The sequence below is a fragment of the Conger conger genome, chromosome 11 (genome assembly GCF_963514075.1).
Source record: "Conger conger chromosome 11, fConCon1.1, whole genome shotgun sequence".
In the NCBI taxonomy this organism is placed as follows: Eukaryota; Metazoa; Chordata; class Actinopteri; order Anguilliformes; family Congridae; genus Conger; species Conger conger.
In genome coordinates, this window is record NC_083770.1 from 3,534,335 (window position 1) to 3,558,529 (window position 24,195).

Genomic DNA, 24,195 nt, shown 5'->3' on the forward strand with positions numbered 1-24,195 from the left:
CAGCCCCAAACACAGCTAATTAATTTCTCTGCTCAAATTGACATGCCATATTGTTAACACCTTATGGGCGGATGTGACCTGCATGTTACCCTTAACAAACAGATGTGACACAAGCCATATATTTGATCACATGGCCATTGAAATGCATTGTGAATCCTAGGCCTTTCTATGGTGGTTTTCACTAGGGCTGCCAACCCTCCCACATTATCCAGGAGTTTCGGAATTTCCCCTGGCCATCTGGAATTGCAAAATTGATATAAATCAATATGATTAAACATGATTTTATCATATTAATTCAGTTGGAACAAGCAAATTGTGTAATTAATTATTAATAAACATCGGTGGTTTTAGGGAATTAGAATACATATTCTGTGAATGTACTTCCGTTTCCATATTATTATGCTCTATGATTTGTGACACACACAAAAAAAGTGTAAATCGTATGTGCGTAAAGGTTATCATCGCCACACACTAGTAGGTAGGCCTCTTGTAATTCTTAAGAATCACATTGCAACAACATAGAGATATGTCAGTTAGCTGCTGTAGGCTACATATTTTTTTGCACAGTTTCAGTTTTACGATACTTTAACAAAAGAAAATGAAAGGAAAGGACAAGCGAAGTTATTTCAATGAGAGCTTGTGGTTTGGTCACGAATTCCCAGACGAAGGTAAATCAGCGTCACACAATGAATTGCCAGCAAAGTGGTAAGTAAGGTGTCGCAATACGATGCATTGCCCACAAGTGCTCAAATTATTATAATACTAATAAATTAGGCAAATATTTTTCTCTCCGATAGTAAAAGAAAAAAGATTTCCCTCCTTCGAGCCGGATTCGAACCAGCGACCTAAGGATTACAGTGTAACCGCTACAGTCCTCCGCTCTACCAACTGAGCTATCGAAGGGGATACATACGGGTGTTAAAATAAGAGTATAAGAACATACGTACAACATTATTTTATTCAGTATTTATTTATTGTGTTTAGTAAGCATTAATGTCGCTTTTTATCGCCATAGCTCGCTATGATAGGCCACAGTCGCACATATAGACATAGCCGGCTCACGTTTGAAGTTGGAATTCCACTGTTCTGGATTTCAATGTTTAACGCCAACGTTATATTTAATCATCAACAGTTCGTATATCAGCATTATATTATATCATAAAATTTTGACTTACAGTGATGCAACTTTGCGGACAATAACAGATTTATTGGATTGCTTTTGGCAAGCCGAATGAGGATTTATTGCACATATTATATGCACACGTTTACCACTTATGTTTTGCGCAACTTGTTCGTCATTGACTTACTGGTTGAACGAAGGCTTTTTGATCTCAAATATATTCACCTTCCTAGCTATTCATTTTGAGCAAGTGGTTTCACTTTAACTGTAGCCATCGTATTCCATCAGAAACCTTACAATGTGTACAGTAGCACCAGACTGAAGTTAGCCCATAAACCTACAAACCCACGAGTTTAACCCTTTAATGTGTTCCAATTGCAAAAATGTGGTGGCCAAATTGGCGTAATTTGGAATGTCCATTTGTCACCCCAAGCACGGAGAAACCCCACTGCATAGGACATAGGGTTAAAACAGCTGTAGTTCACTAGCGAAGTAGTAAGACTGCTCTTGTCCCGGGAGTGAGCTAAATTGACGTGCAACAAGTGAACTTAACAGGTGATCTGCAAGGGAGGATAGATGAGGAACAAACCACAACAGAACTGAGCGACCATACCCTCTCTTCTTCACATGCAGCCAGGGACGCCACCAGGGATTTTGAACCCCATACGGATCCCACACTGGGCCACACCCCCTCCGAAAACCCTGTTATAATGTGTTTTCAGGGCCTGTTTCTGTCAGGGCCCTTGGGAATTACCCTCACTTCCTACCCCTCCCCGCTTCCTGTATGAAATTTTATCCTCATAAACACGTACAGTACATTCCCAATTGTGGTAGGTTCGTTTTTTTGTGTCGTTGTCTAATGGCCCATGTGCTGATTTTTTATTTAATTATTTGCACAACATTTTAATATTTTGTTGACATAGACCAATCAGGGAGAGTTTGCGCCACAGCCTAGTTACTGCGTATCATCCGGGGGCTGCCTCTCACACGCTCAGTGGATTAAATTCACATTCGTATCTACTTGATAATTTCCCATGAGCCTTTGTAACGTAAAATATTTTTGTATTCGCAGTTTTATTGTTGGTGATGTTTATTATCTAATAAAATAGTGTTGCCTGCGAATGTATACTGTACACAATGTGTAATTACCATACACATATTTATCATGTGCAATTACAGTGCACATGACAAACAATGCGTCCCTCAGCTGATACATATACATTCGCCAATCCATTGTGCAGAGCCCTACTTGTTGGATAAAATGCCAGAGAATACACGGTATTAGGCAGCTGACGTGTTAAACAGGTGATAGCAGTGGTGACGGTAATGGCAATCACTGGCTAAACGAGGCACAGCTCTGACGGTGCTCTCCAGTTTCTTGAAAGACAATCACTAATCACGGCACACCCCACCACCTCACCGCAGCCCGTGGGGCTACAGCAGCCTATCATACGCCACTTCCGCTAAATCAGTTTCTAGGGAAACATAGAAAATACATCTACATCAAATACTGTATGTGATTGCCTTTCAAACATTTCATCTTTAAGGGAAAAAAAGCATTCATAAAAACTGGGTTTGTGTTATTATTGTACCTTGAGAGTGTCATGTGCTTGTGAATTGCTCTGGGGGGCAGAAGTAATATGTCTTTTTTCTTTCTTTTTTTACTTTCTCATATGTAGGCCAGTGGAGAATGTTGCAGTCATGCGACAAGCCTACAGCGAATAACAGCATAGCTGCCAACTCTCACGCTTTCGGCGTGAGACACACTCATTTGCATATGCGTGTGAAAACAGGCAAATGCGTGTGTCTCATGCCGAAAGCGTGGCAGCTATGTAACAGTGAATTAAGAAATATCATTTTGAATGTTATTACCTTGTTTCTAATAAAAAGTGCCAGAGCAGAGCCCCCTGCTTTGCACAGGACATGAATCTCCCAGGAGAAGTGTAGTCTAGCTCATTAACCTCCCTCTCATAATATAACAGCATTTGTTTTTTGAACAGTTTAAATGGAATGGGTCTGAACTCTGACCTGCTGGGAGGAATGGGGAAGAATCTTATTTTCCATGCGTTTCTCCATGCGACATAAAGCAGCAGAAGTACTGAAGCAAAGATTGTATGGGAAACCTATGAGAACATTCATTTTAGATTCCCATTTGGCTGAAATAACATTATGACGACAATATTCCCCAAATATGCATTATATGCGTTATAAAGAGTTTTGTTAACCTCAGTTGAGCTGTATCATATATGTAGTAGATGCAGTTTTTTGCTCCACTGTGCTTAATCAGCATATGCTTGATTTGGCTGTCTCTCAAAATGTTGCTCAATGTGCAAGGCCACAGCATGTATGTTGTTAACTTAGTGGTCCTTAGCCTACTACTACCCACTGTTTAATAATGAGCAAAAAAACGTATTCATTTTTTTGCTTATTATCTTACTCTCTCTTTCCCACTCTGTAATATTTAAAAAAAGAAACATTCTAGAATGTACAGCTCTATTACAGTTGGCCTGCTCCACCAATGACCTTACTCTGCTCTTGTGTTGCCTACATACACATGGCTGCATGTATGTCCAGAGGCAGGCAAGCAATGGTGTGACAATGCCAAATGGAAAAACTGACAGTCCGGGGCCTAATTATTCATTTGGGGGGGATCAGTAGGACCGTAGAGGTCCTGACAAACAAATTAGAAACATTATTGATGGAGGGACATTATTGATGGAGGGAAGCTACGCGCTTCCCACTGTGCAGATTTCTGAATGAGAATGACATGAGGAAACAGGAAGTTGAGTCTGGGCTGCATATATGGCAACAAAGAGTGTGTGTGTGTGAGAGAGAGAGAGAGAGAGAGACAGAGAGAGAGGGGGGAGAGAAAGAGAAAGCGTGAAAGAGATGATGAGACAGAGGTCTTCCCCCATAAAGGATGGAAATATAAGTCTGTACAAATAGTAAGAATACTGAACTACCTACTTCTGCCAGCAGGTTTGTAACATGGCCCCTGCCATCACGGGGATGCACAGCTTTATAGACCTTGAGTAATCAAAGTCACATTCTTTAGTTATATAAAGTTTGCCAGCAGGGGGTGCCACCCTTTTGCACATTCAGTCAGCAGGCAGAATAATTGTGCAGGAGATGCCTTCTAAAAATGAATGATCATCTGTCCATCTGCCCAATTTGCTTTTTCAGTCAGTATTCATATATTAAATACAAAACAGAACCATGTTCAATGGTGACATATCAATATTTTCAAAACAGCAGACTATAGGTCCTGATAAAACCCTTCCCTAAACTTCATAATGGACTTTTAGAAGTTCCCTCTTGTACCAGCAAGCATGATAAAAGAAAAGCATTAATGGCAAACCATAATTGTAAAATTTATGTAAGGTAAACAAATAATGTGAGGGCCATCCAGACCAACCCTTTAGGTCCATCCTTATCCCAGTGGGAATCATTTTCCTTAGTGTGGTGTCCAGCTAGTGTGGAAAAGGAGTTAAAATCCTGTTCATGAACCATTGAATAAATGTTTTTTGCAACTAAATATCATTAATTATTCACTTTATAATAATTCACATTATATAGCCAGCTTGCTTTTCTCTATAGCATAGTAATACCATATTATAATGTAATTCTTGAGATAAAGACAGAGATATGCATGAGGCAGTCTTCCAGATCCATAACTTTCTTGTGTTGGCCATGAAGAGGGTCATTATATGAGTCATTTTCTCCGATGCCTTTTTCCACATCATGAAGTGTGTGTGTGTGTGTGTGAGTGTGTATGTGTCTGCATGCATGCGTGCGTGTGAGTGTGTGCAACCATGTGCGTGTGGGCATGCTACCCTCTGAAGCATTCCTTTATTTTACTTGCATTAGTGCAGTAAACAAACAAACTTGAAACAAATCTGAGTGAACTATTTTCCCCTTTCGGCCAGAGGTTTAGACATTGGTTGTCTATTGAAAATGACAGATAGTGTCCATCAGATGATGTGAGGCTTAATAACTGGGCTTAGCTAAGCATGGTGGGTCAAACATTACTGAGAAATTAAACCCAGTGAATGCTCCAGGCACACTGGCATTCAATCAAGTAATCCTGATGCTCCTTAGAATCACAGCACTGGTTAAACAGAGAGCAGACCATCCGCTTGTTTTCCAGCAGAGGTGAGCTTTCTTCTTTCTTCTGGTCAATTTACATAAATAGGTTCATGTGAGGTCATGCCCCATGTCCAAAGAATGTATGGCATGTTTCACAGGCTTGCTGTTGCTTGACCTCACCTACTGTCTTAGGTACAGCTCTGTAAAGATACAGTTGCAACTGGTAGTTTGATAAAGCAAAGGTGGCCCATGGCAGATGCTTAGCCGCCATTTTGATGCAGGCCCATCTCAAGGTGACATTTTTTGCTCTTTTGTCTAATTCCCATTTCCGGGGGACAAGCCTCACAGAACTCCCCCTAGTTAAACACCATATATGTTCAGGTAATTGATATCATCAGTCCTGGGAGCAACAAAAAAGAAAAAGTGCAAGGGGGGAGGGGGGGCTTGGTTTATGTGCTGGCAAGACCTTTCCTTTTTTTGATGTCTTGAAGAAAACATTGAATCGTTCTTTACATGCACACTGCTGCTGTTAGAAATATTTATCATGACGTCAGTAAGTTTGTGAAAGGTGGAATTCCCAGGCCCTGCTAATCACATAGACCCAGCCTGTAGCTTTCCTGTGCTGGGGGCTGGTCTCCTCCAATCACAGAGCTCCGCTGGAATCCACAGGCTATTGAGGTTTGGAATAATAGATCCCTCTGCGTATGTTGCGTGGTGCTTCCAATCCCTTCAAAACACGCTTCACTCTATCAACACACAGGCTGGGTGATAAATGGAAATTTGATTGCCTCGTCAACCAAAAAAAAAAGGGATTACTCAGGCCAGACTGTCATTAATTGATTGCAGCCCTAGGGTCAAAGGTCAAGCCCTGATCATCCTGTGCTTTCACTACAAAAGCTCAGTTGGTGAGTCTGACCTGTAGCATGAACCTCCCTGAAACTAAAACCAGTGACTGATTCCCCTCCCTGAAGGAGACTGAGACGGGTGCGCGCGGGTTGGACCCAAAATGCACGACTCAGAAACAATAGTTACATAAAGACCCCTCAGGGCTTTATTCGGGACGAATCCCAGGAGCGTAGTCAGAACAAGCAAAGTCCATACACGAAGATCCAGCCAAACAAATAACAAACAAAAAGCACGGTGCCGAGGGAAGAGGCAAGCTCGTAGTCGGTAGACGTGCAGGGAGGTCCGGTAGCAGGAGAGCTGTCTGCGGGGCAGATGAACAGGCGGACGGCAGGCAGAGGCGTAGTCGTGGGCGAAGCGGGAGTCGAAACCATGAAACAATCAGCGAAGCAAAAGTACAGAAACGGTAGGCGAGGACGTGGTCAAAAACAAACAGTGGTCAACAAAACAGAAATCAATAACGATGGTCGGTAACAGGCTTGGATCGTAACGTGTAATCAAACAGTAAATAATGCTCAAGAGTTGCGTAGTAGAACTAGAGGCAGACAATTTCGCAGTGAACAGTAGCGCGACTGGGATATAAATGCAGATGTAGACAGGTGTAGACAATTAGTTAGAGCGTAGCAAGGAAATGGAAAACAGGTGCGATGGATGACAAGTTTAACAAGGTGATTAGTAATCGTTAGTAATAAACCTATCCTGCCCTAGCATTAGTAAATTAGTAAATGACATGCACGAGAAACGTAAGGTAACATGAACACATGATTAGTTTGTTAGTTTCTACCCAATCCTGATCTAGCGTTAGTAGTTTTAGTAAATAGACAAATGGAAACAATTAGGGAGTGAATGACAGAAAGAGAGAGAGAGAAAAGGCGGAACGCAAGGTTTGCGGAAAGACATGTAAAAGTGTATGCATAAACAACGACCAGTTAACGTAACAATAAACATAAATCAAAACATAACACAAAGTGAAACTAAGATGATAACCACTCAACATAACAAGGTAATATAATCGTACGAAACATAACTAGACATGACAAGAAAATAAATCGTAACGAAACATAACTAAACAACATGACGAACCTAGACTAACATAATACATGGTAAGACAATACAAGACTAAGACAAAATGAATAAACATAAAACATGGCGAGACAGACCTGAAACGTGACAGAGACCTGATTTTATAATTTGGTTGGTTCTTTTCTTTTTCCTGTAGTTGGACATGGGAACTAGAAAGTAGCATTTACTCTTTCTGCTGAATATAACGTATGCATGGCAGGTGCAACAACACAAACAGGATTAAGGTGGTGCTGGATTGTGTTAGTTTGATTACCGGTTTTACTGCCAAACCAACCAAACCAACAGTGTTCCACCAAGATCATGGCACCTTTTTTCCATTAAAAAATAAATCTCCTTTGTAACCGCTGCATAAATGCAATGGTATATACATTTGTATAGATAAAACTGAACTAATTTGTTAAAATGTTTTAAGCTAAAAACATTATCTGCAACTTCCTGTTCAGCTAATTGAAACTCCAATCTACCACAGTGCTTTTTCTTTATCTTGCAAAAACCATGCAAAACTAACCTTAGCTGTTCATAAAAATAAGCAAATGACAACAAAAAGTAGAAGACTGATTCAAATCCTTGGTATGAATAGTGGTAGTGAATTTCCTCTTCTTTAAACCAAGAACTTGATGCTCCACATACAAGTATAACAAATTTGTTTTATTGAAATAAATGAATCTATAAAGGAATCTATAAATAGTGCCCTAGGGTACCATCTCTGGTCATTTGGGTTACCAACAGCCTGCATAAGCTGCAGATGTGTGCTGCCAACTCCAATGTATGTGTGAGCTCAGCTAGACTCTGGAGTGAATGGAAGCTGTGGCTGATATCATGTGCTTTGAAGGAGACAGGATTCATAGACGAGGAAAGGGAGGAATAGAGTGGGGTCAGGGTACGGATGGGGTTATTCCTACATCATTCTGTGAGTGGGGCTAATTTGGAATATGGCGAGTTATGACCATCGTATAGACAAGACATTTAATTGTTAAGACATTTAATTGTTTGTCTGGTTTTAATGTGAAGTAGAGAGGTTATTAATATACATTCAGAGGAACACTATACTAACACTGGGTCGGGCCTCCCTTCACTCTCAAAACAGCCTCAATTTTTCATTCCATGGATTCCACAAGATGTTGAAAACATTCCTTTGAGATTTTGTTCCATGTTGACATGATTGCATCACACAGTTTCTGCAGATTTGTCAGCTGCACATTCATGCTGCGAATCTCCCGTTCTACCACATCCCAAAGGTATTCTATTGGATTCAGATCCGGTGACTGGGAAGGCCACCGAAGAACACTGAACTCTTGTGTCTTGTTCATGAAATGAGTTTGAGACAACTTTTGCTTTGTGACATGATGCATTATCATGCTAGAAATAGCCAAGATGGGTACATTGTGACCATGAAGGGATGCACATGGTCAGCAACAAATAGGCTGTGGCATTCCAGCAAGATTGGCATAAACGGGCCCAAAGTGTGCCAAGAAAACATTCCCCACACCATTACACCACTGCCAACAGCCTGAAATGTTGACACAAGGCAGGTTGGGTCCATAGATTCATGCTGTTGCCCCAAATTCTGACCTTACCATCTGTATGCCTCAGCAGAAATCAGGATTCATCAGACAAGGCTAAGTGTCCTGTTTTGGTGAGTCTGTGCCCACTGCAGCCTCAGCTTTCAGTTCTTGGCTGACAAAAGTGGTCTTCTGCTGTTGTAGCCCATTCGCGTCAAGGTTCTACGTGTTGTGCATTCTGAGATGCTTTTCTGCTCACCATAATTGTACAGTGTTTATCTGAGTTACCGTTGTCTTTCACACATCCCTCCATTATCGAACCTGCCCTTTAACACACATCCCTCCATTATCTAACCTGCCCTTTAACACACATCCCTCCATTATCTAACCTGCCCTTTAACACACATCCCTCCATTATCTAACCTGCCCTTTAACATACATCCCTCCATTATCTAACCTGCCCTTTCCTGGTCAGGGATGCAGTGGGCTGGAACCTATCCCAGCATGCAATAGGAAGATACAACCTATACAGGTGGACATTGACATAGCCTTCTTATCATTGCAATCACGGAAGGGTGGGCTCTTTTGATGTTTAGACCTTGTGTGTAGGTGAAAGTAACACTAGGTGATTAGGCAGCGGTCAAGTAAATCTATTCTAACTTAAAACACAAATATGTTTACTGTTTACAGTTTACTTTGTACTTTTGCACTACCACCATTGCACACAATCTACCGTAGCACCTTATCATGGTCAATATATCACAGCGCCAGTCCCTACTAGGCCTTTGTAATCACTTCACATGCGCTTTATTTCTTACTTTTCTGTGAGTGATTTTGATCTTTATGTGTGTGAGATATGTGTGTATATGTGTGTATGTATAAGCTACTGGATGCCTAAAATTTCCCTCGGGATGAATAAAGTATCTATCTATCTATCTATCTAAATATGTCAATACCTACAGTTGCAGCCTAGTTACAGGAATAATATTTAATTATTGTTTGTTCAGCTCTATATAGGTAAAAAAAAGAAGAAAAAATGGGTTCATCCATCAATCATTCTCAGTAACTTAAAAGGATAGTCTCTCTTCAACAGTGCTTACCATGGAAGAGTGGAAGTGTGGTTTGACCAAATGTGTGCTCTGGCGTAGCCTAAGTCATTAGCAGATTCACAAAGCATCAACAATTGCTCGGAAATTGGCTTTTCAAAATGTGTGACCCATTTCAATATCAGGATTAGACAAATATAGCTGGTAAAAGCCAAATGGTGAATGCAAGACTTTTTTGACTGGTCAATAAATACCTTCATGGCTAGGTATTGTTTTAATAAATTGATTGGCATTTGGCGTGCCATGAAGTCTTACAGAGCACCACTTCGAAAAATTCTAGAATTCTGTAAGAATCCTAATACTCACATATGGCATGTCCTACTTGCCAGTGAATATTTTGAATAGGCCTATAATAGCATTTGAAAGGATGGGTTATGATACAACCTGTTTTTTATATCTTTGCTGAACATATTTACACACGGTTGTTCAGAAGTAATAAAACCAGGAAAAACAGATTGAACAGAATCAGCATCACTCTTCCTCTGGTTTCCGCTTGTTTCTTCATTTATTTCTCCATTGTATGTTGCTTCACCGACCACGCTAAATTTACAGCTGATGACTAATTTTGTACAATTTTTAGATGTTGTTTTCACAGTACAACTTACATCCCTAAGATAACCAACCTACAGGTAACCTCAACTTTTGACACTACCTCCAGTTATACACCTTTCTTGGAAACTTCGTACTCAAGAATACGAAAAAAAATGCACAACAAAAATGACTGGTTGCTCATATTATGTTTATTATTAAATTTAAACAAGGTAAAGTACAGTGAAACTGAGGTCCAGAGAAACCTTCTTTGTTGGAATAGCCAGTGCCATTCTGAAAACTGGATTTTCTACAATCTACTCAAAATATATGAATTCTTCTTTTTTTTCAAGAACGAAAGTGAAAGGATCTCTGTAAATGCTACAGTTTTGTATTCGCACCGTTACAACAGTTATACAAATTGATGACATTTTTCTTGCATTTATGTTACAATCTGGGCATTGTCTACGCAGATCAAGGTGTTCTCTGGAGGAATTGTCATTTTGTCCATTTCACCGTTGCATCCTTGCACACAATTATTTGTACATAGGAATTAAATTATCTACGTTTTGTATTGGCTTTCTTAAACTCTTACCTTTTGCAGCCAAACTAACCTAACTGTACATGTGTTTTTTTTGTTCTTCATATTTTACATTTGCCCATTTAGGTTAACTTTGGTTGGTGTATATTCCTTTTCAGCTTCAGTAGTTTTTTTGTTAATCTCTAAATCCTGAACTCATAATATGTGAGTATATTTTAATAAACTTTTAATAATCTGTAAAAAGTTAAAGCCTGAAAGAAAAAGAAGTGCAGCTAGATATTTTCTAACTTTGTATATATTTAATCATGCTATAACCTAGCAGGCACCTCATCTAGCTTTGACAAACGGCAAGGATCGAAACCAGGGGTGCACAACAAGGGCCAAACTGTTTCAGGATATTGTGCCAACTTCTGGTCTAAAGATATGATTGAGTCAATTAAATAATTACCTGACGTGCAAGACCAGCTACAGCTGCAGCCTGCCAGTGTATCCTGCCAGTGGATTTTACTGTGCACAGGTTTGACCCAGAGTAATTTAGAGACGCTGTCAGCAAATTCAAAACAAGGCAATAGGTTGGTCAGTACGCAGATCGGACCGGAGTTGTGCACCCCTGATCTAAACTGATTCAGGAGGTGAGGATGGCCTCATCTCAGTAATGTGCTGTGCAAACAACACTCTGGTCGTTCGCGTCATACTGAATCGGCAACGACAATTTTAAGCCCATTATATTGTCACATTTGTTTTTCCTCTGAGAGGAGAGGCTAGCAGGAAATGCCTATTGATTTGTTTCACTTTCGACTTCCTGATGGGCTCACTGGAAGCAGTGCCAGGCTGGGGAAATCTGACCTGTTTTTTACCACCTCGGATGGCATGAGTACCAGTTACCCTTGGGTGACCACACACATTCAATGTGACCTCAGCCTTCAATGTGACGCAACCGCTCGTCAGGGTGGCTGACTGCTCTCTGGCTGACTGCTCTCCGGCTGGCTGCTCTCTGATTGACTGCTCTCTGGATGGCTGCTCTCCGGCTGACTGCTCTCCGGCTGACTGCTCTCCGGCTGGCTGCTCTCCGGCTGACTGCTCTCCGGCTGGCTGCTCTCTGACTGACTGCTCTCTGGATGGCTGCTCTCTGATTGACTGCTCTCTGGATGGCTGCTCTCCGGCTGACTGCTCTCCGGCTGGCTGCTCTCCGGCTGACTGCTCTCTGGATGGCTGCTCTCTGACTGACTGCTCTCCGGCTGACTGCTCTCTGACTGACTGCTCTCTGGATGGCTGCTCTCCGGCTGACTGCTCTCCGGCTGGCTGCTCTCCGGCTGGCTGCTCTCTGACTGACTGCTCTCCGACTGACTGCTCTCTGGCTGACTGCTCTCTGGCTGAGGGCAGCAGCAGTGGAAGAGATGACATCCGTTGTTGTTTCTGTTGTTATTCGAGTGTTTTGTTGGAGGCTACACTGGGTTTCATCTGAGAATGCACTAAATACTTACATGGAGGTCTGAGGAGTCTGAACTTTAGTGTTTAGTGTAATACAATAAACCCACAATTTCTTACAAGGTCCAATTTAACATGGGCTTCACATATTGATTTTATCAATGTCCTGGTTGAAAGGCAAAAGAAAAAATGATTTTGCTGAAAACCACAATGATAAATAACACATTAGCTAACAGTAGACAAACCCAGTAGACAAATTGGGGGAAATAACAGACAGGGTTTTATTTATTTAAATTTCATTAATTTACATACTTTAAAGTTGTTACATTTTATACTTTTAATTATTTTATTTGAGCAAGCATTCATTGGAAATAGCTAATCATTAATTAATTAATTAATTAATTATCCTAACCCACTTATCCTGAACAGGGTCACAGGAGGGCTGGAGCCTATCCCAGCATACATTGGGCGAAAGGCAGGAATACACCCGGGACGGGTTGCCAGTCCATCGCAGGGCACACACACACCATTCACTCACACACTCATACACTCATACACTCATACCTATGGGCAATTTAGACTCGCCAATCAGCATATCTTTGGACTGTGGGAGGAAACCGGAGTATCTGGAGGAAACCCACGCAAACACGGGGAGAACATGCAAACTCCACACAGAGAGGCCCCGGCCAATGGGGATTCGAACCCAGGACCTCCTTGCTGTGGGGCGGCAGTGCTACCCACTGCACCATCCATGCCAATTTTTCCATTCCCTTGCTGCTCTCTAACTAATTGTCTACACCTGTCTACACCCGCATTTATAGCCCAGTCGCACTTCGTTTCTTTGCGAAATTGTCTGCCTCTTGTCCGTCAAAGCAACTCTTGAGTTGGTTTCACGTCAAGATCCAAGCCTGTTTATCGACCACCGTTTATTGATTTCTGTTTCGTTGACCATCGCTTGTTTTTGACTACGTCCTCGCCTACTGCTTTTGTACCTTTGCCTCGCTGTTTTGTTTATGGTTTCGACTTCCGCATCGCCCTCGACTACGACCCTGCCTGCCGCCCGCCTGTACTTCTGCCCCGCTGACAGCTCTCCTGCTACCAGACCTCCCAGCACGTCTACCGACTACGAGTTTGCCTCTTCCCTCGGCACCGTGTCTTCGGATTGTTTATCGTTTTATTGGCTGGATCTATGTGTATGGACTTTGCTTGTTTTGACTACGCTCCTGGGATTCGTCCCGAATAAAGCCCTGACGGGACTTTATTTTACTATTGTTTCTGAGTCGTGCATTTTGGGTCCAACCCCCACGCACCCGTCTCATATTCATTCATTCATTCATTCATTCATTCAGGGGGGCTGGAGCCTATCCCAGCATACATTGGGCAAAATGCAGGAATACACCCTGCATAGGTTGCCAGGCACACACACACCATTCACTCACACACTCATACCTATGGGCAATTTAGACTCACCAATGTCTTTGGACTGTGGGAGGAAACCAGAGTATCTGGAGGAAACCCACGCAAACATGGGGAGAACATGCAAACTCCACACAGAGAGGCCCCGGCCAATGGGGATTCGAACCCAGGACCCCCTTGCTGTGGGGTGGCAGTGCTACCCACTGCACCATCCGTGCCGCCCAAATAGCTAATCACTTGTTCCCAAATAACCCATTTTTCATGGCACAATTTTAAATCAATCAACAGGGACCTCACCCTCTCTTCTGGAATCCATCCATAATAGTGTACAGTATAATTGCATAAACGTGGAATAGTCGGAATAGCATCGATAGAACGCCCATTGCTTACTTAGAATTTATCTGGCAAAATGATCATTTTGTCCATTTCACTGTTGCATACATGTACATGTACAATATTACTTGTGCATAGGAATGCAATTATCTACATTTTGTTGGCTCTTTGAAACACGATCAGTGTAACTGGTTCTTTGACCAGTCCCAGTAACGCAGTCGCTTGGTACAGACAACATCCCTGTCTGTGAGTAATCCGCAACAGTGTAACCTTTGCTAATCATACAGTCAATTAGAAGTATGTTATTATAGTAACGACTGAGTAGCATTTTAGCTAATGGAAGTATGCAGATGGAGGTGAGATCATAGCAGCTATTTTCCAGAATAAGCCTACTTTGGGCCTTGTGATTATACACTGAGGTTGCTTTGTTGGCAGATGCAGCTATGATATATGACTGAAAAACTAATCTGAAGAAATTCTCAGATACAAAATTTTCTTTGATGTAAAAAACAATATTTCTATTTAATTTTATTGTGCCTTGTGTGAAACTGCTTCACCTGACTTTCTAAACAGACCAGACTGAGTAACATTTTCTAAATCAATGAATACAGTCCAAGTAAGACACAGGGTGCTTTGATTTCTGCCCCGGTACAAAGGTATATCATCTTTGAATAAATCATCATGTACCATACATTACAATCTCATCCTCAAGACTTACAAAGCCCATCCTCAAGATTTCAAGAGTGAGAGACCTACACAACAAACAAGGAGTACATTGAAAGAACATAATACTGGCTAAATATAACATTATAACTTCATTGTTGTTTTTTGTTTTGGACACTAGGGCAGAATATTCTGCTCTAGCTGCCACTGAAGCTGATGAAGTGTGTCTGTCCATTGTAGTGTCTGGAGTGAAATAATTATTCTCTTTACACAGTCTCCAATAATATATCAGAGGGAGAGAGTACTGACCTAATATCTACAGATGATATCTATTATCTGCAGATGATGATGTTTGATGAGACTCAAACGTGAATGTGTAATGGTATTAATAGAATTCATAACCTTGTAGTTGAATTATTAATTGGCACAATTGTCACAGTTCCTGAAGTAAGGGTTAAGATCAGATGGGGATCAATCCCATCAATAGTGAACTGCTAAAATCACACAGGACATTTTGCCAAACCCCTGACAAAGCCTCTGAAGCAGCATTGGTCTGTCAGGTCAGCCTTGCGTCATTAAGATTCCCCAACCGATGAAAAAGCCTCCCCAAGTGGAACAGAACGTGTGCTGAGATCATTTTGTGCGTCTAGTTTGGCCCTTTTGAAGTGGAGTATTAACTCAGGTCAAAAAGTGACACCTTTTTTTCCATTACATTACATTACATTACATTCCCATTTCCATTGCACAATGTTTCCATAACCACTAGATTCCAACAGTTTGTTTCTCAACTACTGAAAAGCAGGTATGTTTTAGTGAGATGCAGTGTGAATTATGTATCACTTCTTATACAAAACAAATTAAACAAATAATGAAGGTAATGAATTAACTATAGTCCCTCCTGACAACGGTTACAGCGACAAACCAGGCGGAACACAGAAATTCAGTATACTTGTGCTCATTAATGAGGGTGGTCCTGCTTTGTTACTGTTCAGATGAGAGGTATTCCATACTGACACAGTGCAAAAGCTTTGAGTGAGGTTTTGAAATCCACAGGAAATTTATATATAAACCGCATTAAGGGTCTGTGTCCGTTTTCTCTGTCATTGGCTTTGTGTGTGTTTGTTTTTGTAAGGACCTGACGCACAGATCCAAACCTGGACCATGCTCCCTAATGGAGGTAATGCATAAAACATGAACATCTGCCGCTCACAGAGGCAGGAGAGGATGTGGCTGTCACTGTAAATAAGGCTGAATCCCAGTGAGCTGCAGGATGACCACGTCTGTCTGTTGCTGAGATTTAACAGAGAGGGAAGCTTCCCCAAGACTTTAGAGTGGCTTTGAATTCCAGAAATTACATAAATAGACAGAAAGGCAGATTTATAGGTGGAACATAAAACATTCATACTCTTCCTTCATTATTTTGACTTAAATTATATTTTTCTTAAAATACTACTATACCTATGTTTGCACAGTACTTATTCATCATATAGTGTTATTTGTTTTGCCCACAAGAAACCCATTACTACATTTAGGCTGTGTAATATTAATTCATTTTACATTTAGAGGAAACTTATCCAGGATGAGTAGTTTGACTTAACTTGACAAATCAACTACAGTATTGCTCTTTGTAGGACTTTGCAGAATGTCTTAGTTAATAAGCTTACTCGTCGCATAGTTGTCCTCCTGGACCCCTTGTTTGTAGATACTTCTTCCAATTAATCCTCCTATTGCTGCAGAAGAAGTTGGTAAGTACTGTTGGATGCAGCTTCGAACACTTGCTACGTCCTGCAGTACTTACCAACTTGTGACGTCACTGGACGTGTTTGTTTTGAGTAAATATATGGATAATATATGGATAAGTTTTGCCCCATATTTAGGAAACGGCTACACTGCTGTGATTTAAAAACTAATTGAACACACATTATTTAATCCAAATAACATCAACTGAAACAAGCGTGACAGGGCTCCTTTAAGGATTATGCCACACATCAATCATCCAGCATTTCCACTCTGCTGTGCGGGGATTGAATTGGATTCTTCTCTTGATGAAGGGTCCATCGGGAAGGGTGAGTCTTGCAGTTACATTTCCTGCCAGTCTTGGGGCAACACAGGGCAATGAGGACAGGCACATGGCCCCAAAGCAGGGATTGGCTAAAGTACCATTGAGTCTGTTTCATTAACAAAATATCCCTGAAAGCAGTTCCTGAAATTAAGTCATCTTATCTTTATAGTGTCTGGCTATGTTCAATTGAACAATGTCATTAGGGTTTAATGTAACAGAGATGTTGCTGTAATAAAGTGGCCCTAAACAAATCAAGATCTAAATTGTGAATGTGTAATTAGTGTAGATAACAGCGATGACTCGCTCTCTGAGGTCTGAACACCTTTGGGATGTGATTGAATGGGAGATTTGCAGCATAAATGTGCAGCTGACAAATCTGCACAAATTTTTTTTTTAGAATCAAAGGGCGTACATGTTCATCCGCATCAGTACAGTATCTGGTAACATAATATAAATGCTCTGCACATTAACATTATTAACACATATACAACATATTGTAGTGTTCTATGTCCCATATTTCAACCACCTTCTTCCCATACTGTAAGCTTTTTCAAAGAAAACATAACCTAGCCAGTGCTCTGGTGCTACTATGTACTACCAGCTCTATCTTATTTAAAGATGCTCTGGAGCCAAATGCAATACTTTACAGCAGTAAATGGGATAACTTGAACCCTCCATTGACCATTTCACTGCACAGCCCCAAACACAGCATTGTGAATCCTAGGCCTTTCTATGGTGGTTTTCACTAGGGCTGCCAACCCTCCCACATTATCCAGGAGTTTCGGAATTTCCCCTGGCCATCTGGAATTGCAAAATTGATTTAAATCAATATGATTAAACATGATTTTATCATATTAATTCAGTTGGAACAAGCAAATTGTGTAATTAATTATTAATAAAGACAATACAATTTTATTAACTTTTATTCATTTATGTTATTAATGATGTTGGTGTGAAGACTTCTCTCTTTCCCTTCTTGTTTATTAACCCAAGATTTCATTTCAGTTTATCAACTCCCACCCCACTGAGGGTGCAGGCGTGTATGCAGCTCAGCTCAGCCCAACCAGAGCTTCACCAAGCGCTGCACCTCCTTTTGTGCCAGCAGGCTGCTAATTACATTTCAGCTGAGATGGAGGCAGAGGGTTGTATTAAGCCAATTAAACTGGGGCATGATTAGATGGACAGATGGAGAGAGCCATACTGGGAATTAGGTAGGATAAGTGCCAAAGGATCTTCAATGACCACGGAACCATGACCTCAGTTTAACATCTCTTCCAATGGAAAGCATTCCCTATGGGACTGTGTCCATGACTATATTCAGCATTTGTTTTCTGCTCAGTACAGAAGGAAGACCCCTTTCTTGTTTCATCTACCATTCAAGTATTAACCAAGCATAGCCTCATCAGTTATCATTCGCAAGTGTGCCGTATACCTTCTATTGGGTCAGATTACTTTGAAATGTGGTCAGTTATTGGATACAAATTTCGTCATTAGTAACTTAATCCATTGGATTACAAAAAAATCAGAATAATTTTGGATTACTTTTGGATTACTTCAAAATCAAACATATGCAGCAAATATTACACCTTATACAAAAACGCACCCACAAACATTTGAGTTCCACAAATATTATTTTTTCTCTTGAAACATTAAAACAACTGTGAAGCATGGAAGTGGATCCATTGTGCTTTGGGGTTGTGTGGCAGCTGGGGGCACAGGGAATACTGTGGAAGGAAGAATGGATTCCACCAAATATCAAGAAATTCTCAAGGCTAATGTTCGAAGGGCAGTCCAGACACTGATGTTGAAGAGACGCTGGGTATTCCAGCAAGATAATGATCCAAAGCATACCTCGAAATAAACCTCCAGGAAAGACAGATTAAGATTTTGGAATGGCCACAACAGTCCCCAGACATGAATATAATTGAAAATCTGTGGAGAGATCTCAAAAATGCCTTACATGCAAAGAGGCTGACGAATATTTATGAATATTTATAGAGGTGTTCTGCCAGGAAGACTTTGGAAAATTTCCAAAAGCAAGAATTGAAAACTAGCTGGCTACAAGAAGCGTTTACAAACTGTTATAGTTGTCCGAGGAGGAGTTACAAAGTACTAACTGACAGGGATCCCAAACTTTTGCACAGACCCTTTTTCCTTTTTTTTTTTTATTATATTGAAACTGTAAAAAATGTAAGTACCATTTCGAGGTCAGGTTGTCTTCTGTTCACTAATATGTCCATTGTAAAAGGCTTTCTTTTTTTTTCCTTTTATTTGGCCAGCCCTCGTGGAGCGGCATGATTGGCTCGCTGCTCCAGAGGGACGGGCTTGGCAGGGTTAGCTGATCGCCCCGCACAACAGCACCCCGGGCGCCTCGGGATCATGGTCACAAGCATGAGACGAGACGGCTTGGAGGCTTGAAGGCGTGTTGTTCTGGTTGGCATGGTTGGCATTTATATAGCGCCTTTATCCAAAGCGCTGTACAATTGATGCTTCTCATTCACCCATTCATACACACACTCACACACCAACGGTGATTGGCTGCCATGCAAGGCGCCGACCAGCTCATCAGGAGCATTTGGGGGTTAGGTGCCCTGCTCAGGAACACTTCGACACAGGGGGATCGAACCGGGGGATCGAACCGGCAACCCTCCGACTGTCAGACGACTGCTCTTACTGCCTGAGCCATGACGCCCATGCGTGTTATTCTCTTTTGGGCCGACAAAGGACGGGGTGTGTGCGCGTGGGTGTAACACTAATTGGATTAGATAGGGTACAACTGGCTACCAAATTACCAAAAAGGGAAAAATCTGAAATAAATGTTTTTGTTTTTTTTTTAAAGGTTTTTTAACCAGGGATGCCCACATTTTTGCACACTACGTTACTACTGAAATATCCACCAGCTAGCTAGCTAACTACAAAGGACGGGGTGTGTGCGCATGGGAGTATCCCCCAGGTAACACTAATTGGATTAGATAGGGTACAACTGGCTACCAAATTACCAAAAAAGGGAAAAATCTGAAATGAATGTATTTTCTTTTTAAAAAGGCTTTTTAACCAGGGCTGCCCACATTTTTGCACACTACGGTACTACTGAAATATCCACCCGCTAGCTAGCTAACTACAGTGGAAGTGGAAGAGATCATAAGCTCTCCTCCAACTTTCTATGCCTAGAGGAAAACTGCTCAAAATTGCACACAGTACAGCAGACTACAGCTAGCAACAGGAGTGCTCCGACTCCATGCAATCGTATTGCTAATGAGCTAAACCATCGCTACCATTATCAACCATAGTACTGTGGCAGGCGTAAATGAGCGGATGGTTGAATCAAAATTCTGTGCCCAAGCTAAATCCACCCCACATTTTTCTGCAATATTAGCTAGCTAAAATTAGCTGGGTGACGTTAGATATGCTAGGCTAACTGAAGACCTCTTACCGTTTCTTCAGATTTGCAGTTGAGGTCAGCAATTTTATTTTTGGCTTGCAGAAATTGCACTCGTGTTGCACAAGTCAAAATGACGGCGATATTGGCAGGAATGGAAGGCTTTTTGGAGGGACCGCTGCTGCTTGAACCATCCATCTTGGCTCTACACCGTTCTTTTCCCCTCACCACAAAGAGGAGCACTTTGGAACTGTTAGACCTACAGCCATTCTACCTGTTAGCTAAGTTAGCTATGGTGTTTAACCTTGCTCTAAAGTTAGCTATACAGACCATCCGTTTACAGACTGACAGACACCCTATGATACCACATTCTGTACTTAGCAAGCTAGCTGACTCTCTGATGTGGGATATTTCTCATTAACTTTACACATGAGAGAACATACAATCTCGTTCACTTTATAGGCAAATACCGTGCATATATGCAAATATGCATTTCAGACAGTTGAAATAGAAAAGAATGACGCTAACTATACATTTAAATCATGCATCGTTATACTCTTCCTTCACACCGAACTAATTACTATCCAGTAACCAACTTTTTTCTGAGGCCCATGGAAGACATGGGATTTATTTATTTCCACTTTGGTCCGCATGGCTTTACGTCACACTGCACGTCCCTGCTACACAGGCACACGCGCCCGTGAACGAGCATTAGGCCGTGATTGACCGAACTCGCAATGGTGCGATGAGTTCCCTGCACAGAATCGTTTCTTATATGGTTATTTTGATATTATTACAATATATGTGTTACCTGCAAAGGTATGATAGGTCAAACAACGCGTCAGTTGGTACAATAGTTTAATAGCGTATCGCTATAGGGTGGCCTGTAGCGTAGTGGTTAAGGTAAATGACTGGGACACACAAGGTCAGTGGTTCTAACCCCGGTGTAGCCACAATAAGATCCGCACAGCCGTCGGGCCCTTGAGCAAGGCCCTTAACCCTGCATTGCTCCAGGGGAGGATTGTCTCCTGCTTAGTCTAATCAACTGTACGTCGCTCTGGATAAGAGCGTCTGCCAAATGCCAATAATGTAATATTTGCATTGAAGTTATTTTTGTACTTGTATGTTCAGTTCATTTTAATTGCATATAGTGACAATGCCATCGTGTTCACCTTTTAACTGTGCTAAATGCTTTCCTAGCAGTAGGAATGTCTTTTTTTTTGGTGAGTTTGTGAGTTTATTTCATGAGAAGTTCTCAGCCAAGGGTTTTATTTTTAACGCATATTTATAATGACCAAGTATTAATTGAACCTCCCCCTCCTGTATGGAAATTAATCACAAAAAACTGTTTAAAAGTGAAATGTTTGCATTTTTTGAAAGCCTTAAAAGACAGGAAATTAAATTGATTAGCCCTAATGCGAACATCAACCTGCTCGCCATCAAGGTATCAGCACAGATCTTTGACAAATTGTACATTATACAACATTATAAAACGTATTCCTGCTGTGAATGCCAGTAGTTAGACTTCGTTTAATTATTTTGGACAAGTTAATAATTACGTATAGGCCCATATACGTACATAATGTAGGCTGTATGTCTGCCGCTACACTTTTATCCACAATGACATTCAGCAGGCTTATGTGATAATAGCAATATACACTCTATGCTGTACAATATACACTCTATTGCAGGATCTACCGATTAATCACACTAGTTTAAAAATGGAATGCTATGTACCAACAGTTTGTGCGCACGCTATGTTGAAAGGGTGATACAATTCGACATGTTGGAAATAAAGCATGCTTTAGAAAAGTGCTAAATAAGCATATTGCCTCGAACTTTAATAAGCAAAATTGCCAGTACACTTTACAGTACACTACACTGATTATGAATATTTTGAGAGGTTTGAATCTTAAACAATCTGCCCAGTAGTTAGCACGTGTTGTTTGACATATAGTAGGCATTATACATGGCTATAGCATGTAGTCTTGGTGTTGATACCTTGATGGAGAGCAGGCTGAGGCTAGCGTTAGGTCTGATCAGTTTAATTTCCTGTCTTTTGAGACTTCTGGCAAATGCAAACATTTCACTTAAAACTGAGTTTTTTGTGATTAATTGACTTTATGAATGAAACGACGGTCAATGAATGATACTATCCGGTGACGTCAGTGTGCTTATGACGTCGCTCTCCTTTTATGGAACTGGTGACGAGCCCCATTCATCAAAGAAGGAAAGGTGACTGCTTTCGATAGTAATCCCCTCAGGAGAATAACACAGTTTAAGGGGAAACGGCTGTATGAAAGACTGGGTTTTTCACATGCATTTGGTACAATTTTATTTTATGAAGGTTAATACTGGGTGAAATGGTTACAATGGATGAACTTAACGAAATCGAATGCAACGTTTTGAAACGATTACTGAACGAAGACGGTGAAAAATGCCTTGTATTGGATAGCAGATCCTTTCTGACTTTCAGTGCTGGACACATCAGATGTTCGGTGAATATCCGATGTAACACTATCGTTCGGAGGAGAGCGGGGGACCGTCAGTTTAGACCAGATTCTGTCGGGTGATGATGAGGTCAAAGCCTGACTGAAATCCGGACTTTACTCTACAGTTATTCTGTATGATGAGAGAACACCGCATGCGGACACAATGAAAAACGACAGCCCTATTACTTTGGTTCTTAATGCATTGTATAAAGATTATTTTGGGAATGACATCTATCTACTAAAAGGTAAATATCGTGACAGTCGTCGAGTGCTGGTCTCCTGTCATAATCAAGGTGGTAGCCTATAATCTTTTATTTGATAATTATTGCTTTAGCTTTTAATATCATATGGGTATCCGATTTTTTGTAATATAAAGGCGATTTACGGTTGAAATCTTTTTTTCAATATAATCTTTAATTCAATATAATTTGGATTTAATATACAGTCTGCTCTAAAACATCCAAAGGTGATCGTGTAATTCCACCAATACCTTGAAAAGGGTAACGAAACATTAGTTTGCCGTGTGAAATACATCAATCACCAAGCCAATGCGCGTAGTAGCCAACGATGTAATATAGCCTAATTCTACCAGCATGTATCAAATCAGTTCTGCAGAGGCAGCGTTAGGCCTAAATAGTCTAATTGTCTAAATATATTGTTTCAACATTATCTAGATATGGGAATTGTCACTGTGATTAAACTGTAACAGAAAACGCATATTTAAACACTTGTAATCTAACATTAACGTAATATATACACATTTATAGGGGTTCATTCGAAAGGTAGAATGTTTTACTCAGATTAGAATCAGCTGCACAGACACAGGTTTTTAATTAAATAGGGTATGTAGCCTATTTAATTAAATTTGACGTGCTAACCCACAAATGTTCAAATCCACATGCCATAATAGCTGGTTATGCAATGGCTGCCCAGGTTGGGGATGGTTCTGATAGTTAAAGCTGAATGAAAATGTGTTTTTGACATTTATTTATATCTCAGAATGCCTAGGCAACAGGATAGAAAAAAAAAGGGGTGCCCTACTAAACACACTAAAGCACTCAGCTGACGAAATTCACACACGCACACAGTCACAGTATGTTGTTTTGGAAATAGATTTTTTGTTTTTGTTTTACGTTTATAGAAAAAAACAAAAAATAATTTAAGAATATAACTGTGAATTGTTTTCTGTGACAGGAGGATACGACAGATTTTTCACCGAATACCCCAAATTCTGCTTAAAAACCAAAATGTTGTCGACTTCTTCATCCAGTTTCGATGCCTCTGAGTCCAGTTTAAACTGTGGGACACCTCATCATCCATCATCACGACCAGGTAACTCTTCTTTAAGTAGAAAGCATGAATAGCTTAATTTGATATTTCAAAAGCGAAAACAAGTCTTATGTCAGGGACAGGGTGTTCGGGAGTTTGATTTTGGTTATTGCTTTTTCACTGTTCTAGAGCTTTGGCACTGTTGTCCGCAAACACCAACTGCTTCCTGGCACTGAACTTCAAGGGTGACTTGAGATGAGACAATCGATCACTAAACATACCAA

At 40.8% G+C, this 24,195-nt stretch overlaps 1 non-coding gene and 1 pseudogene across 1 annotated transcript; one reads left to right on the forward strand and one right to left on the reverse strand.

The window, feature by feature from the left end:
* Window positions 1-817: 817 nt before the first annotated feature.
* Window positions 818-903, reverse strand: trnay-gua (transfer RNA tyrosine (anticodon GUA)). The gene is given in 2 exon segments: window positions 818-853; window positions 867-903. It is a non-coding gene; the product is annotated as a tRNA-Tyr (tRNA).
* A 21,423-nt stretch (window positions 904-22,326) lies between these two features.
* The window catches only part of LOC133140479 (dual specificity protein phosphatase 4-like), a 257,554-nt pseudogene continuing 255,685 nt past the window's right edge, over window positions 22,327-24,195 (forward strand).